The 17,248-nt window shown below is 41.1% G+C and overlaps 1 non-coding gene across 1 annotated transcript; it reads left to right on the top strand.

Moving 5' to 3' along the window:
* The first annotated feature begins 7,352 nt into the window (after positions 1-7,352).
* On the top strand, positions 7,353-7,460 carry LOC130978753 (small nucleolar RNA R71). The gene has a single exon (XR_009086370.1). It is a non-coding gene; the product is annotated as a small nucleolar RNA R71 (small nucleolar RNA).
* The last annotated feature ends 9,788 nt before the right edge of the window (positions 7,461-17,248 follow it).

The following is a 17,248-nucleotide window of genomic DNA, read 5'->3' as shown; positions in this document are numbered from 1 at the left end:
ATATGATGAAAGAACAAGTTACATGGCATCAGTAGAAACAAGACACTTAATCGAGTAACTTCGAGAAATAGTTTCTAATGTTCCCAAAACCTGCGACTCGCATTATCTATAACTCGCATATCGTCTATGATAACCCATTGGTGCTTCCATATACATAATTCACTAGTGTTAAGCCGGCCAAACTTAATACCAGGAATTATGAAATGCAAGACTAATGGCATTAATCAATACACTGTCATGAGTATAAAGCTCTAATTCTCATTATCCGAACAAGACCTACTACATGACAAATGATTAGAGTATGCAATTGAAGCATAGTCGGTCCATTCCTCAGGCTCTACAAGAAAAATCGCTCTGATACCATAATGTAACACCCTCACTATCAGAATGTCACGCTTCCGGCTGCGCTACTCTGCTAGCAAGAACTGTTACGACGACTTCATATACTTAATAATAATATAGGAGCCTTTGACTCGAAATCGTATCACTGTTCTTTTTGAAAACCGGAAAAAGAATACTTTTTAAATAAAACAAAACAAACATATACATGTACAAAACTTCTTACTCGAGTAACTTATACATATTATATACATACGAATCATACAACTCCTATCCCTCTTACAAAAATTGCTAAAAATAAAGGCGATGGAAAAATAAAAACCGAGGTAATACAAATTAATGCGAATAAATAGAAAACGAATATAATTCTTTTAGAGCTTCGTCGCCCGTATCCTGAAAAGTTAAAGCTGTAGGGGGGTGAGAACCTAACAACACGGTCTCACCACAGAGTTTCAGAATTGTCATAATAAAATATTTAAAGAGAAATCTATTTTTAAGCTCACTGATTATTGTTCCTCCTTTGGATCTTTTAAGAACCAATAACTAGTCATCCAAAAATCCTTTCCCAAAACCAATATTTAAATATCTAGAAATCCAAAACCTTTTTTTCTGTATAAGAAAATCTTAATCAGAAACCAACTACACAATCAATCAATACAATCATCAATTCAGCACCAAAGCTCATTCTAGAAAGTAGCACATCAGGTCAAACACAGGCAAAACAGATAAGGAAAACACAGGTTTAGGTAGAAGTTACAGCAAATAGTTCAGGTAGCAGTTTGGTGCGCGAAATCGTGATCACTACAACTTCGCACAACTAACCAGCAAGTGCACTGGGTCGTCCAAGTAATAAACCTTACGCGAGTAAGGGTCGATCCCACGGAGATTGTTGGTATGAAGCAAGCTATGGTCACCTTGTAAATCTTAGTCAGGCAGACTCAAATGGGTATAGATGATATATGAATAAACATAAAGATAAAGATAGAGGTACTTATGTATATCATTGGTGAGAGCTTCAGATAAGCGTATGAAGATGCTTTCCCTTCCGTCTTTCTGCTTTCTTACTGTCTTAATCCAATCCTTCTTACTCCTTTCCATGGCAAGCTTATGCAAGGGTTTCACCGTTGTCAGTGGCTACCTCCCATCCTCTCAGTGAAAACGTTCCTATGCTCTGTCACAGCATGGCTAATCATCTGTCGGTTCTCGGTCAGGCCGGAATAGAATCCAGTGATTCTTTTGCGTCTGTCACTAACGCCCCGCCTGCTAGGAGTTTGAAGCACGTCACAGTCATTCAATCATTGAATCCTACTCAGAATACCACAGACAAGGTTAGACCTTCCGGATTCTCTTGAATGCCGCCATCAGTTCTTGCCTATACCACGAAGATTCTGATCTCACGGAATGGTTGGCTCGGTTGTCAGGCGATCAACCATGCATCGTGTATCAGGAATCAAAGAGATATTCACTAGAGCCTTGTTGCTTGTAGAACAGAAGTGGTTGTCAGTCACTTTGTTCATAAGTGAGAATGATGATGAGTGTCACGGATCATCACATTCATCAAGTTGAAGAACAAGTGATATATTGGACAAAGATCAAGCGGAATTGAATAGAAGAACAATAGTAATTGCATTAATACTCGAGGTACAGCAGAGCTCCACACCTTAATCTATGGTGTGTAGAAACTCCACCGTTGAAAATACATAAGAACAAGGTCTAGGCATGGCCGAATGGCCAGCCTCCCAAAGAGGGTTCAATCATAAAAACATGATCAAAAGATAGATGAAAATACAATAGTAAAAGGTCCTACTTATAGGAAACTAGTAGCCTAAGGTGTACAAAGATGAGTAAATGACATAAAAATCCACTTCCGGGCCCACTTGGTGTGTGCTTGGGCTGAGAAATGAAGCATTTTTCGTGTAGAGACTCTTCTTGGAGTTAAACGCCAGCTTTGGTGCCAGTTTGGGCGTTTAACTCTCATTTTGGTGCCAGTTCCGGCGTTTAACGCTGGAAATTCTGTAGGTGACTTTGAACGCCGGTTTGGGCCATCAAATCTTGGGAAAAGTATGGAATATCATATATTGCTGGAAAGCCCAAGATGTCTACTTTCTAACGCCGTTGAGAGCGCGCCAATTGGGCTTCTGTAGCTCCAGAAAATCCACTTCGAGTGCAGGGAGGTCAGAATCCAACAGCATCTGCAGTCCTTTTCAGTCTCTGAATCAGATTTTTGCTCAGGTCCCTCAATTTCAGCCAGAAAATACCTGAAATCACAGAAAAACACACAAACTCATAGTAAAGTCTAGAAAAGTGAATTTTAACTAAAAACTAATAAAAATATACTAAGAACTCAACTAAAACTACTAAAAATATACTAAAAACAATGCCAAAAAGCGTACAAATTATCCGCTCATCACAACACCAAACTTAAATTATTGCTTGTCCTCAAGCAACTGAAGATCAAATAAGATAAAAAGAAGAGAATATGCAATGAACTCCAAAAACATCTATGAAGATCAGTACTAATTAGATGAGCGGGGCTTTTAGCTTTTTGCCTCTGAACAGTTTTGGCATCTCACTCTATCCTTTGAAATTCAGAATGATTGGCTTCTTTAGGAACTCAGAATCCAGATAATGTCATTGATTATCCTAGTTGAGTATGATGATTCTTGAACACATCTACTTCATGAGTCTTGGCCGTGGCCCAAAGCACTCTGTCTTCCAGTATTACCACCGGATACATACATGCCACAGACACATAATTGGGTGAACCTTTTCAGATTGTGACTCAGCTTTGCTAGAGTCCCCAATTAGAGGTGTCCAGGGTTCTTAAGCACACTCTTATTGCCTTGGATCACAACTTTATTTCTTTCTTTTTCTTTCTTTTTCTCTTTCTTTTTCGTTTTTTTTTTTCGCTTGCTTCTCTTTTTTTTTTTTGGATTCACTGCTTTTTCTTGCTTCAAGAATCATTTTTTATGATTTTTCAGATCCTCAGTGACATGTCTCCTTTTTCATCATTGTTTCAAGAGCCAACATTCATGAACCACAAATTCAAAAGACATATGCATTGTTTAAGCATACATTCAGAGAACAAAAGTATTGCCACCACATCAAAATAATTAAACTGTTATAAAATTCAAAATTCATGCAATTCTTATCTTTTTCAATTATGAACATTGTTTATTCAAGAAAGGTGATGGATTCATAGGACATTCATAACTTTAAGGCATAGACACTAATGATCATAAGACACAAACATAGATAAACATAAGCACTAAAATTCGAAAAACAAGAAAATAAAGAACAAGGAGATTAAAGAACGGGTCCACCTTAGTGATGGCGGCTTGTTCTTCCTCTTGAAGGTCTTATGGAGTGCTTGAGCTCCTCAATGTCTCTTCCTTGTCTTTGTTGCTCCTCTCTCATGATTCTTTGATCTTCTCTAATTTCATGGAGGAGGATGGAATGTTCTTGGTGCTCCACCCTTAGTTGTCCCATGTTGGAACTCAATTCTCCTAGGGAGGTGTTTAGTTGCTCCCAATAGTCTTGTGGAGGAAAGTGCATCCCTTGAGGTATCTCAGGGATCTCATGAGAGGGGTCTCTTGTTTGCTCCATCCTTTTCTTGGTGATGGGCTTGTCCTCATCAATAAGGACGTCTCCCTCTATGTCAACTCCAACTGAATAACAGAGGTGACAAATGAGATGAGGAAAGGCTAACCTTGCTAAGGTAGAGGACTTATCCGCCACCTTATAGAGTTCTTGGGCTATAACCTCATGAACTTCCACTTCTTCTCCAATCATGATGCTATGGATCATGATGGCCCGGTCTAGAGTAACTTCGGACCGGTTGCTAGTGGGAATGATTGAGCGTTGGATAAACTCCAACCATCCTCTAGCCACGGGTTTGAGGTCATGCCTTCTCAATTGAACCGGCTTCCCTCTTGAATCTCTCTTCCATTGTGCGCCCTCTTCACATATGACTGTGAGGACTTGGTCCAACCTTTGATCAAAGTTGACCCTTCTAGTGTAAGGATGTTCATCTCCTTGCATCATGGGCAAGTTGAATGCTAACCTTACATTTTCCGGACTAAAATCCAAGTATTTCCCCCGAACCATAGTAAGCCAATTCTTTGGATCCGGGTTCACACTTTGATCATGGTTCTTGGTGATCCATGCATTGGCATAGAACTCTTGAACCATCAAGATTCTGACTTGTTGAATGGGGTTGGTAAGAACTTCCCAACCTCTTCTTCGGATCTCATGTTGGATCTCCGGATATTCACTCTTTTTGAGTGAAAAAGGGACCTCGGGGATCACCTTCTTCAAGGCCACAACTTCATAGAAGTGGTCTTGATGCACCCTTGAGATGAATCTCTCCATCTCCCACGACTCAGAGGTGGAAGCTTTTGCCTTCCCTTTCCTCTTTCTAGAGGTTTCTCCGGCCTTGGATGCCATAAATGGTTATGGAAAAACAAAAAGCAATGCTTTTACCACACCAAACTTAAAAGGTTTGCTCGTCCTCGAGCAAAAGAAGAAAGAAGAGAGTAGAAGAAGAAGAAATGAGGAAGAAGGGAATGGCTTTGTGTTCGGCCAAAGAGGGGGAGAAGTGGTGTTTAGGTTGTGTGAAAATGAAGGGGTGAAGAAGGGTATATATAGGAGAGGGGGGGCTCATGGTTCGGTCATGTATGGGTGGGTTTGGGAGGGAAAGTGGTTTGAATTTGAAGGGTGAGGTAGGTGGGGTTTTATGAAGGATGGATGTTAGTGGTGAAGAGAAAGATGGGATTTGATAGGTGAAGGGTTTTTTGGGGAAGAAGTGTTGAGGTGATTGGTGAATGGGTGAAGAAGAGAGAGAATGGTGGGGATGGTGGGGATCCTGTGGGGTCCACAGATCCTGTGGTGTCAAGGAAAAGTCATCCCTGCACCAAATGGCATGCAAAATCACGTTTTGAGCCATTTCTGGCGTTAAACGCCGGGCTGGTGCCCATTTCTGGCGTTTAACGCCAGGTTCTTGCCCTTTTCTGGCGTTTAACGCCAGTCTGGTGCCCCTTTCTGGCGTTAAACACCCAGAATGGTGCCAGACTGGGCGTTAAACGCCCTCCTGCTAGCCTTACTGGCGTTTAAACGCCAGTAAGTTCTTCCTCCAGGGTGTGCTGTTTTTCTTCCTGTTTTTCATTCTGTTTTTGCTTTTTCACTTGATTTTGTGACTTCTCATGATCATCAACCTACAAAAAACATAAAATAACAAAAGAAAATAGATAAAATGTAACATTGGGTTGCCTCCCAACAAGCGCTTCTTTAATGTCAGTAGCTTGACAGAGGGCTCTCATGGAGCCTCACAGATGCTCAGAGCAATGTTAGAACCTCCCAACACCAAACTTAGAGTTTGAATGTGGGGGTTCAACACCAAACTTAGAGTTTGGTTGTGGCCTCCCAACACCAAACTTAGAGTTTGACTGTGGGGGCTCTGTTTGACTCTGAATTGAGAGAAGCTCTTCATGCTTCCTCTCCATGGTGACAGAGGGATATCCTTGAGCCTTAAACACAAAGGATTCTTCATTCACTTGAATGATCAGTTCACCTCCATCAACATCAATCACAGCCTTAGCTGTGGCTAGGAAAGGTCTGCCAAGGATGATAGATTCATCCATGCACTTCCCAGTCTCTAGGACTATGAAATCAGCAGGGATGTAATGGTTTTCAATCTTTACCAAAACATCCTCTACAAGTCCATAAGCTTATTTTCTTGAATTGTCTGCCATCTCTAGTGAGATTCTTGCAGCTTGCACCTCAAAGATCCCTAGCTTCTCCATTACAGAGAGAGGCATGAGGTTTACACTTGACCCTAAGTCACACAGAGCCTTCTTGAAGGTCATGGTGCCTATGGTACAAGGTATTGAAAACTTCCCAGGATCTTGTCTCTTTTGAGGTAATTTCTGCCTAGACAAGTCATCCAGTTCTTTCGTGAGCAAAGGGGGTTCATCCTCCCAAGTCTCATTTCCAAATAACTTGTCATTTAGCTTCATGATTGCTCCAAGGTATTTAGCAACTTGCTCTTCAGTGACATACTCTTCTTCTTCAGAAGAAGAATACTCATCAGGGCTCATGAAAGGCAGAAGTAAGTCCAATGGAATCTCTATGGTCTCATTTTGAGCCTCAGATTCCCATGGTTCCTCATTGGGGAACTCAGTGGAGGTCAGTGCACGCCCATTGAGGTCTCCCTCAGTGGCGTTCACTTCCTCTCCCTCCTCTCCAAATTCGGCCATGTTGATGGCCTTGCACTCTCCTTTTGGATTTTCTTCTGTATTGCTTGGAAGAGTACTAGGAGGGAGTTCAGTAATTCTCTTGCTCAGCTGTCCCACTTGTGCCTCCAAATTCCTAATGGAGGACCTTGTTTCAGTCATGAAACTTTGAGTGGTTTTGATTAGATCAGAGACCATGGTTGCTAAGTCAGAGGGGTTCTGTTTAGAATTCTCTGTCTGTTGCTGAGAAGATGATGGAAAAGGCTTGCCATTGCTAAACCTGTTTTTTCCACCATTATTGTTGTTGAAACCTTGTTGAGGTCTCTCTTGATTCTTCCATGAGAAATTTGGATGATTTCTCCATGAAGAATTATAGGTGTTTCTATAGGGTTCTCCTAGGTAATTCACCTCTTCCATTGAAGGGTTCTCAGGATCATAGGCTTCTTCTTCAGATGAAGCATCCTTAGTACTGCTTGGTGCATTTTGCATTCTAGACAGACTTTGAGAGATCAGATTGACTTGTTGAGTCAATATTTTATTCTGAGCCAGAATGGCGTTCAGAGTATCAATCTCAAGAACTCCTTTCTTCTGACTTGTCCCATTTTTCACAGGATTCCTTTCAGAATTGTACATGAATTGGTTATTTGCAACCATTTCAATTAGCTCTTGAGCTTCTGTAGGCGTCTTCTTCAGATGAAGAGATCCTCCAGCAGAGCTATCCAAAGACATCTTGGATAGTTCAGACAGACCATCATAGAAAATACCTATGATGTTCCATTCAGAAAGCATGTCAGAAGGACATTTTCTGATCAATTGTTTGTATCTTTCCCAAGCTTCATAGAGGGATTCTCCATCCTTCTGTCTGAAGGTTTGGACTTCCACTCTAAGCTTACTCAATTTTTGAGGTGGAAAGAACTTTGCCAAGAAGGCATTGACTAGCTTTTCCCATGAGTCCAGGCTTTCTTTAGGTTGTGAGTCCAACCATATCCTAGCTCTGTCTCTTACAGCAAAAGGGAATAGCATAAGTCTGTAGACCTCAGGGTCAACCCCATTAGTCTTGACAGTGTCACAGATTTGCAAGAATTCAGCTAAAAACTGATGAGGATCTTCCAATGGAAGTCCATGGAACTTGCAATTCTGTTGCATTAGAGAAACTAATTGAGGCTTAAGCTCAAAGTTGTTTGCTCCAATGGCAGGGATAGAGATGCTTCTCCCATAGAAGTCGGGAGTAGGTGCAGTAAAGTCACCCAGCACCTTCCTTGCATTGTTGTTGTTTTCGGCTGCCATGGGTTCTTCTTCTTTGAAGATTTTTGTTAGGTCCTCTACAGAGAGTTGTGCCTTGGCTTCTCTTAGCTTTCTCTTCAAGGTCCTTTCAGGTTCAGGGTCAGCTTCAACAAGAATGCCTTTGTCTTTGTTCCTGCTCATATGAAAGAGAAGAGAACAAGAAAATATGGAATCCTCTATGCCACAGTATAGAGATTCCTTGAGGTGTCAGAGGAAAAGAAAAATAGAAGGCAGAAGTAGAAAATTCGAACTTATCAAAGAAGATGGAGTTCGAATTTTGCATTAAGGAATAGTGTTAATCCATAGATAGAAGGATGTGAGAAGAAGGGAAGTAATTTTCGAAAATTAAGTAAAAAGATTTTAAAAAACATTTTGAAAAATTGATTGATAATTTTCGAAAACTCAAAGTGGGAAAGAAATCAAGTAATTTTTGAAAAAGATTTTGAAATTAGAAATCAAAAAGATATGATTAAAAACTGTTTTGAAAAAGATGTGATTATAAAAAAAAAAAGATATGATAAAAAAAAAGTTATGGTTTTAAAAAGATATGATTGAAAAGATATGATTAAAAAAAAACAAATTAAAAAGATTTGATTTTAAAAATTAATGACTTGCCTAACAAGAAAAGATATGATTCAAACATTAAACCTTTCTCAACAGAAAAGGCAACATACTTGAAATGTTCAATCAAATCATTAATTGTTAGCAAGTATCTTTGAAAAAGGAAAGAAATTGATTTTGAAAACATTTGATTGAAAAGATATGATTTGAAAAAGATTTGATTTTGAAAAACTTTGAAAACTTGAAAAAAGATTGATTTGAAAACAAAATCTTCCCTCTTGTGCCATCCTGGCGTTAAACGCCCAGAATGGTATCCATTCTGGCGTTTAACGCCCAAAATGCTACCTTTTTGGGCGTTAAACGCCCAACCAGGCACCCTGGCTGGCGTTTAAACGCCAGTCTATCCTTCTTCACTGGGCGTTTTGAACGCCCAGCTTTTTCTGTATAATTCCTCTGCTGTATGTTCTGAATCTTCAATTCTATGTATTATTGACTTGAAAAGACACAAATTAAAAATATTTTTGGATTTTTAATAATCAAAATGCAACTAAAATCAAATAACAATGCATGCAAGACACCAAACTTAGCAGTTTGTATACTATTGACACTAACAAAATGAGAATGCATATGAGACACATAAACACTCAAGTCAAGAGAATTAAAAATCATAGTAATAAAATCATCAAGAACAACTTGAAGATTAATGAAGACACATGCATGAATGCAAAAAGAGCAGAAACATGCAATTGACACCAAACTTAAAATGAGACACTAGACTTCAAACAAGAAACATAAAATTATTTTTGGTTTTTATGGTTTTGAAATTTTTTTTGTGCTTTTTCGAAAATTATATGAAAATAGAAAATGAAGGTTTCAGAATTCTTAGTTTGGATTCCAGGAATCATTGCAATGCTAGTCTAAGACTCCGGTCCAGGAATTAGACATGGCTTCACAGCCAGCCAAGCTTTCAAAGAAAGCTTCGGTCCAAAACACTAGACATGGCCAATGGCCAACCAAGCCTTAGCAGATCATTGCTCCAATAGCAAGATTGATAGAAATCAACAAGCTCTTGTGATGATCAGTTGAAACCTCGGTCCAATAAGATTAGACATGGCTTCTCAGCCAGCCAGACTTCAACAGATCACCATGAAACACTAGAATTCATTCTTAAGAACTCTGAAGAAAAATACCTAATCTAAGCAACAAGATGAACCGTCAGTTGTCCATACTCGAAACAATCCCCGGCAACGGCGCCAAAAACTTGGTGCGCGAAATCATGATCACTACAACTTCGCACAACTAACCAGCAAGTGCACTGGGTCGTCCAAGTAATAAACCTTACGCGAGTAAGGGTCGATCCCACGGAGATTGTTGGTATGAAGCAAGCTATGGTCACCTTGTAAATCTTAGTCAGGCAGACTCAAATGGGTATAGATGATATATGAATAAACATAAAGATAAAGATAGAGGTACTTATGTATATCATTGGTGAGAGCTTCAGATAAGCGTATGAAGATGCTTTCCCTTTCGTCTCTCTGCTTTCTTACTGTCTTCATCCAATCCTTCTTACTCCTTTCCATGGCAAGCTTATGCAAGGGTTTCACCGTTGTCAATGGCTACCTCCCATCCTCTCAGTGAAAACGTTCCTATGCTCTGTCACAGCATGGCTAATCATCTGTCGGTTCTCGGTCAGGCCGGAATAGAATCCAGTGATTCTTTTGCGTCTGTCACTAACGCCCGCCTGCTAGGAGTTTGAAGCACGTCACAGTCATTCAATCATTGAATCCTACTCAGAATACCACAGACAAGGTTAGACCTTCCGGATTCTCTTGAATGCCGCCATCAGTTCTTGCCTATACCACAAAGATTCTGATCTCACGGAATGGTTGGCTCGGTTGTCAAGCGAGCACTCGGTTGTCAGGCGATCAACCATGCATCGTGTATCAGGAATCAAAGAGATATTCACTAGAGCCTTGTTGCTTGTAGAATAGAAGTGGTTGTCAGTCACTTTGTTCATAAGTGAGAATGATGATGAGTGTCACGGATCATCACATTCATCAAGTTGAAGAACAAGTGATATCTTGGACAAGATCAAGCGGAATTGAATAGAAGAACAATAGTAATTGCATTAATACTCGAGGTACAGCAGAGCTCCACACCTTAATCTATGGTGTGTAGAAACTCCACCGTTGAAAATACATAAGAACAAGGTCTAGGCATGGCCGAATGGCCAGCCTCCCAAAGAGGGTTCAATCATAAAAACATGATCAAAAGATAGATGAAAATACAATAGTAAAAGGTCCTACTTATAGGAAACTAGTAGCCTAAGGTGTACAAAGATGAGTAAATGATATAAAAATCCACTTCCGGGCCCACTTGGTGTGTGCTTGGGCTGAGCAATGAAGCATTTTTCGTGTAGAGACTCTTCTTGGAGTTAAACGCCAGCTTTGGTGCCAGTTCCGGCGTTTAACGCTGGAAATTCTGTAGGTGACTTTGAACGCCGGTTTGGGCCATCAAATCTTGGGAAAAGTATGGACTATCATATATTGCTGGAAAGCCCAGGATGTCTACTTTCCAACGCCGTTGAGAGCGCGCCAATTGGGCTTCTGTAGCTCCAGAAAATTCACTTCGAGTGCAGGGAGGTCAGAATCCAACAGCATCTGCAGTCCTTTTCAGTCTCTGAATCAGATTTTTGCTCAGGTCCCTCAATTTCAGCCAGAAAATACCTGAAATAACAGAAAAACACACAAACTCATAGTAAAGTCCAGAAAAGTGAATTTTAACTAAAAACTAATAAAAATATACTAAGAACTCAACTAAAACTACTAAAAACATACTAAAAACAATGCCAAAAAGCGTACAAATTATCCGCTCATCACAGTTAAAAACAGTTTAACAATTAGGCAAACCAAAACAAATTCAAACCCAAGTAAAGCATACAAATGCATATGATGCATGCTTGCCCTATGGCTAATGAGCTCAACTATCGGTTATATAGCCAACCCGACAAGTCAGGTTTGCTAAACCTTTGGACTGTCCCTCGACGTGCATCCCCATGAGTCTATGCATAGCTTTTTCTCATATATATATGTATGTGTATATATATATATATATATATATATATATATATATATATATATATATATATATATATCAAATCGCTCAATGGGGGTACTGTTCCGAGGGTTACCTGAAACTGTAGGTCGATCTCGGACGAGATCTTCTGTACTGGTCGGAACGGAGGTATCCGATTTGTAGGACTTGATGGAGGTGCTGATTCCTTCATCCCCGGAGGGTGGGGGGTACCTGCAAGGGACTCCGATGCTTAAGTTAGCAAGGGTATTAAGCAGGTATTGAGTAGAATCAGAGTCTGAGTTATACCTGGGTGCTCTAGTGTATTTATAATGGCATGGAGTGACCTTCTTAAATAAGATAAGTTAGTTATCTTATCTTATCTTTATCTTATCTTTGAGTGAGGTCATCTTATCTTCCGGGGAACCGCCTTTCTCTATGTAGGCTTGGGCTACCTTAGGATTTAGGGCGTGTTCCTCTATTTGGGCCCTTTTTTGGCCCTTTTTTGAGAAGAGGTCGGGTCGTCCTGACTTGAAGAGGTCGGTCGCTTTATCTGTAGAACATCCCGGGTCGGAGAGCTGGACCCAGGGTATGAACAGTGCCCCTGTTCGAGCTCGGTCTTTATTTGGGAGGTAGAGTCTTAGTGTTTTAGGACATCAAACCTTCTCGAATGAAACCGAACTCGAGTGTCGACTTCATCTTTGTAGAGTTCCTTTTTGAATACGGAACGTTTTCGCTTCCTTTGAGAGCGCGCGCTTTTGTATTTAGCGTCCTAGCCTTGGAATGTGCGAGGGTTTTAATGCCCTCATTAATTGGTTTTAATGCCCCGTTTCTCTTGGATTCCTTTATTCAAATTTTGTATCCAAGAGACGATTTTCCTTTCCCTGTAACTTCCCTTCTTTTTTTCCGTTTCATGTCCTGCATTTCTCGTTTTCTCTCTTGTGATGCTTTGACATTCGCTTGGTGCTTCCGCTTTGTGGTCGATTCTCCACTGTTCCTTTTCAAAGTTTTCTTCCTTCTTCCAGGATAGCTTTGCTTTTCTCTTCACCTTTTTATTTCTGCTACTTTTGTTTTTGATTCTTTGATGACGCTCTGATTTTGTACGTTGGAAAGTTTGAACCTTTTTTCTTGTTTATGTGCTTGGTTTATTGCTGTGATGCCTGTTTCCTGGTCTTCTTTCGTCCTTATGTATGCTTTGGGTGATTTTTCTGGTTCTGGCTTCCTTTTAGGGTTGATTTCTGTACTGCTGTTTTGAAAAAGGTTGCTCCTTTGATAACTTGTTTGCTTCATTGATGATTTTGCTATACTGGTTGATGACTGCTCTTCAATAGAGATGATGGTTTTTGATGACTTTCTTTTGACTTTTTGCCTTTTTCTTCTCGGGACGTTCATTTTGTTTGAAAGATGGTTTTATCTTTGTAGCTCTTTCACTCTGCCATTGCCTCCAAAGGATGCCCCTGGACCTTGGTGTGCGTCTTGGGGTTTTCCTTTTACTGTTTTTGTGTGCTTAAGGTCGCGTTTGTTTGAGTTGCTTCCTTTTTGTCCATACTTGTTTTTTGGGGTTAGTAACCTGTTTCCTTTTTTTTGTAGGATTAGTTGGCCATGTCGTCTCGCAAAAATATTGTCGAGGCATCCTCTAAGGTACCTGAGGGGATGTCCGAGTGGCTGGAATCCCTGGTGTTGCTGTGTGTATCCCTACCTAATGCAGAATTCTGCACAGAGCTTAGGAAACACCATCGGATCAGTAGTAGTGAGAATCAAGAACACAACTATGAGTTGGTGGAACCCGATTCTGATGACAGGGTCTGTTTTCCTACTTCGACCCAGGGAGAGCATCCTTTCTTTTATGCATACGATTTCTTCTTTAGCTAGATGGATATTACCCTTCTTTTTACTTCCTTTGAGACCGACCTGTTGTGGCCTTGCAACGTGGCCCCATCTCAGCTTCATCCGAATTCTTGGGGCTTTATCAAGATTTTTCAAATGGTTTGTCATGAGTTTGGCGTTAAACCCTCTTTAACCCTTTTTCTGTATCTCTTTGTGTTGACCAAGCCTAGGACTACCAAATAGAAAGCTTCTTGGATTTCTTTTAGGTCAGCCCAGGGACATAAAGTCTTCTCCATGTATGATGAGTCTTTTCGTGATTTTGAGAATTATTTTTTCAAGATCCGAGCTGTTGAAGGAGCTCGTCCTTTCTTCCTGGATGAAAATGGCGAGCCTCATTTTCCTTTAGAGTGGCAGAGGAATGTAGTTGTGTCTAGGTATACCTGGGAGATGTTAGACGAGGTCGAGCAGGCCTTCGTTGCTGCTTTAGAGGATATTTGGGGGGAGCCTCCTCATCTTGAGACCAAGAAATTTCTGGGAGATCCGTCCTTGATTTGTGCTGTGCTGGGTATTTTATAAACTGTGTTCCCATGTCTTTTGTTCTCTGCTTTCTTTTCTGGGTATTCATAAGTTGTTGTATTTTTCTTGTTTTTCAGAGATGTCAAAGAATAATGATTCACTGAAGACCTTTAAGAAGGCGAAGAAGGCTACCGCGGCTCAGAACGTCCCGGCCAAGGTGGTCGGGGAAGGGTCCTCCCAAGTTTTATCGAAACCGTCCGTCCCGAGCTCTCCTGGGCCGAGGAGGATGATCCCGACTCCCCGGGTTCGTTTGGTCGACCCGCCTCAGACTTCAGTGGGTACCTCTGTTCCTCCAGTTGCTCCTCCTCCAAAAAGACCTCGGACTGTCGAGCCGTTTAATCTTGGTGCTCCCGATTTTGATGCCGTTGGGTTTGTAGACCAACAAATTGCTCCCTATGGTGTGATTCCTACCGACGATGTATCCATTCTTCGTCATTTAGAATTTATTACTCGGAGTGTTGTTACACTGGCACACATGGGGGCGGCTTTATACCGAACTGCTCAAGATCTTCCTATTCATGCTACCAAGGCTTTTATGGAGGAGGCGAAATCAGAATTTGACCGAATTAAGCGTTTGAAGGAGGAGCTCGAGGTGAAAATGGCTGAGCTGAAAAAAGAGTTGAAGGGGGAGAAGGCCCGGGCTGTTGTTCTAGCGGCTGCAGCTCAACTGGCCGAGGATACAACTCAAAAACACAAGGATAGCTATGTTACTACTTATAGAGAGGTGATGGAGCTCAAGAGTAGGTTGGAGTCTGTTCAGGCCTATTACTCTGAACTTTAAAGTCATCTCGTAGGTAGTGTTACTGCGGCTTATGAGAATCTGAAAGAGCAATTCCAAGTTCTTGCGCCAGATCTCGACCTTTCCCTTATTAGTCTGGACAATATTTTTAGGGATGGTAAGATTGTCCCTGACAATCCCGATGATGATGATGCCGTCCCTCCTCCAGTTACTTCTGCCAATGCCTCTGTTGTCCCGCCTTCTTCAACCTTGGTAGTTGAAGCTACTCAGTCGGAATCTGATCCAGATGTCTAGATTTTGAACTGGGATGATGGGACAGTGGACGCAGTTCCCCTTCAGACTCGCCCTCCTTCTCCCCAAGATGCTGCTACTGGAAGGCCTTTGGATCCTCTATAATTTTTCTGATATGTTTGTGTATAGCCTGGTTTTTGTGGGCTTTTGAACTCTATTTTTATAAGTTTGTGATCTCTGACTTTGGATGCTCCAGTTGCTACTTTAGCAACTTTATTTTGAAAAACAAAATAATTTCTCTTGCTCTTGGGGTTGGCTTCAAGCGGCCTCTTGAGTCTTTGTTTTATGGTAACTGCCTTGTTTCTTTGTGATATGCTTGCTTGCAGCTTTCTTTAGCACTTACCTGGAATCTTCAGAGTGTTTTTTATCCGACCTCTTTTGATTGTCTTTGTGCTCCTCGTTTAGTTTTTGCCTTAGTTGAAGTGTCCCGTTTAAGGCTAGTTGTTTGTTTGAATATTCTTTGATAGAATACTTTTTTGATTGACTTTGGCGAGGTCGAGGTCTTTCGGGTCGAGTTATCTCCCCTCTGTTGGTTGATTCTCTCAGTTGATCTTTTCTTGAGTTATTTCTAGTAATCCCTTGGGATTACTTTTTATAACTTTTTGTAGCTTTAGTCCGACTTCTTCATGTCGGTCCCTGTTCCGTTACTAGGTAATCTTTTTTCTTAGATCTTGTTCGGATCTCTTTTGGAGTTTTACCTTTTGTAACTTTATCTTTTCCGGGCCGACTTCGTCATGTCGGGCTTTGTTGAGTTACTTGATAATCCTCTTTCTTGGACCTTGTTCAGGTCTCTTTCAGGGATTTATCTTTTATACTTTATCTTTTCTGGGCCAACTTTGTCACGTCGGGCCCTGTCGAGTTACTTGATAATCCTCTTTCTTGGACCTTGTTCAGGTCTCTTTCAAGGATTTATCTTTTGTAACTTTATCTTTCCGGGCTGACTTCGTCATGTAGGGCCCTGTCAAGTTACTTGATAATCCTCTTTCTTGGACCTTGTTCAGGTCTCTTTCAGAGATTTATCTTTTGTAGCTTTATCTTTTCCGGGCCAACTTTGTCACGTCGGGCCCTGTCGAGTTACTTGATAATCCTCTTTCTTGGACCTTGTTCAGGTCTCTTTCAGGGATTTATCTTTTGTAACTTTATCTTTCCGGGCCGACTTCGTCATGTCGGGCCCTGTCGAGTTACTTGATAATCCTCTTTCTTGGACCTTGTTCAGGTCTCTTTCAGGGATTTATCTTTTGTAACTTTATCTTTCTGGGCCGACTTTGTCACGTCGGGCTTTGTCGAGTTACTTGCTAATCCTCTTTCTTGGACCTTGTTCAGGTATCTTTCAGGGATTTATCTTTTGTAACTTTATCTTTCCAGGCCGACTTCGTCATGTCGGGCCCTGTCGAGTGACTTGATAATCCTCTTTCTTGGACCTTGTTTAGGTCTCTTTCAGGGATTTATCTTTTGTAACTTGTTTGTAGGAGTCCGACTTCCTCATGCCGGGATCTTTGAAGTTATAGTAATCCTCTTTTATAGGGTTAGCCAAACCTCTTTCCGGGGCTTTACTTATAACTTGAGTTGTTGTGGCTGGTCCGACTTTTTATGCCGGCCAGTCTTTAAGTTATTTTATAGCAATCCATTTTATTAGGACCTCGTCAGGTCCTTTCTATGGATCACTTTCTATAACTTCTTGCATTATTCTGTTTTCATCTTTGCCTATTTTGTAGATTTTGGGTTTTAACCTTCGTTTTTATCGTGATCGCGCAGTGAATTCAGTTTTCACTTTTTGTCGATCTGTAGCTTTATAATCGGGCGATGAATGTTTTCAGAATAATACGACTTGAGCGTTTGTAGAGAATCTTCTTAGGTTGCAGGCGTGCCATGACCTGGGAAGCTCTCGCCCGTCGAGTTCGGAAAGCCTGTAATAGCCCTTTTCCAGCACTTCTATGACTCGGTAGGGTCCTTTCCAGTTTGCTGCCAATTTTCCTTCTCCCGGTCGAGTTGTTTCAATGTCGTTTCGTATTAGGATGAGGTCATCCTCAGTGAAGGTCCGTCGCATTACCTTTTGGTTATACCTGGAGGCCATTCGTCATTTTAGCGCATCTTCCCTTATCCGAGCTCTTTCTCGGATTTTCGGAAGTAAGTCGAGCTCTTCCCTTTGAAGTTAGCGGTTGGCTTTTTCGTTAAAGTGGATCACTCTGGGTGACCCTTCTTCGACCTCCACTGGGATAATCGCCTCCACTCCATATGCTAATCGGAAGGGTGATTCCTTTGTAGTGGAATGTGGCGTCGTTCAATATGCCCATAGAACCTGTGGGAGTTCTTCAGCCCAGGCTCCCTT

Source organism: Arachis stenosperma, chromosome 4 (genome assembly GCF_014773155.1).
Source record: "Arachis stenosperma cultivar V10309 chromosome 4, arast.V10309.gnm1.PFL2, whole genome shotgun sequence".
NCBI classification, from domain to species: Eukaryota; Viridiplantae; Streptophyta; class Magnoliopsida; order Fabales; family Fabaceae; genus Arachis; species Arachis stenosperma.
This window is presented reverse-complemented; position numbering and strand designations above follow the sequence as displayed.